Here is a 706-nt window from a genome sequence, read left to right as displayed (position 1 = left end):
AACTTCATTTACAGTTGCCATCATATTATGACACAAAAAGAGATTGCACAGTTGCTGTTGTTTACTACAATCATTCTTAAAGTTAACATTAAAATCACCAAGAACAATTACATTATGTTTAAGTTCATTCAGCAGTCCCTCAAGGTTTTCCATAAAATTGGCAAAGTTGCCCAGTGGTGATCGGTACAAACACACAATAGTAATTTTTAATTTGGTTAGCTCACATATAGTGTATTCAAAATCTTTTTCTATGTATTGTAGTTTACATTTAATTTCTTTTGATTCTACCCCTGTCCTAACATAAATACATGTCCCACCCCCTTTATGGTTGATTCTACAAAATTTGCTAATCATTTCAAAATTTGGAATAATTATGCTAGACGCTTGCATTTCTTTTACCCAGTGCTCACTTATGCATAGTATATTAATGTCTTTTAGATAGTCAGTTAATAGAACTTCTATTTCAGCTAATTTACTTTCTAGTCCTTGCACATTTTGGTATACAACTGTTAAAGTTTCATGTAGTGGATTTGCTGCACTATTTACCTTTGTACTTTCTTGTTGCTGACACTGTAAAGATTCTGCCTTTTCTTCTTCTTCAAATTGCGAAGGTCCCATAAAAAATAGTCACTACGCACAGCAGCTCTTCTTATCCTGAGGCTCTTCCTTTGAGATGTCTGCAGAGCAGCTGATGAGTTTCTGGATC

The sequence above is a fragment of the Schistocerca nitens genome, chromosome 1 (assembly GCF_023898315.1).
Source record: "Schistocerca nitens isolate TAMUIC-IGC-003100 chromosome 1, iqSchNite1.1, whole genome shotgun sequence".
Taxonomy (NCBI): Eukaryota; Metazoa; Arthropoda; class Insecta; order Orthoptera; family Acrididae; genus Schistocerca; species Schistocerca nitens.
This window is presented reverse-complemented; position numbering follows the sequence as displayed.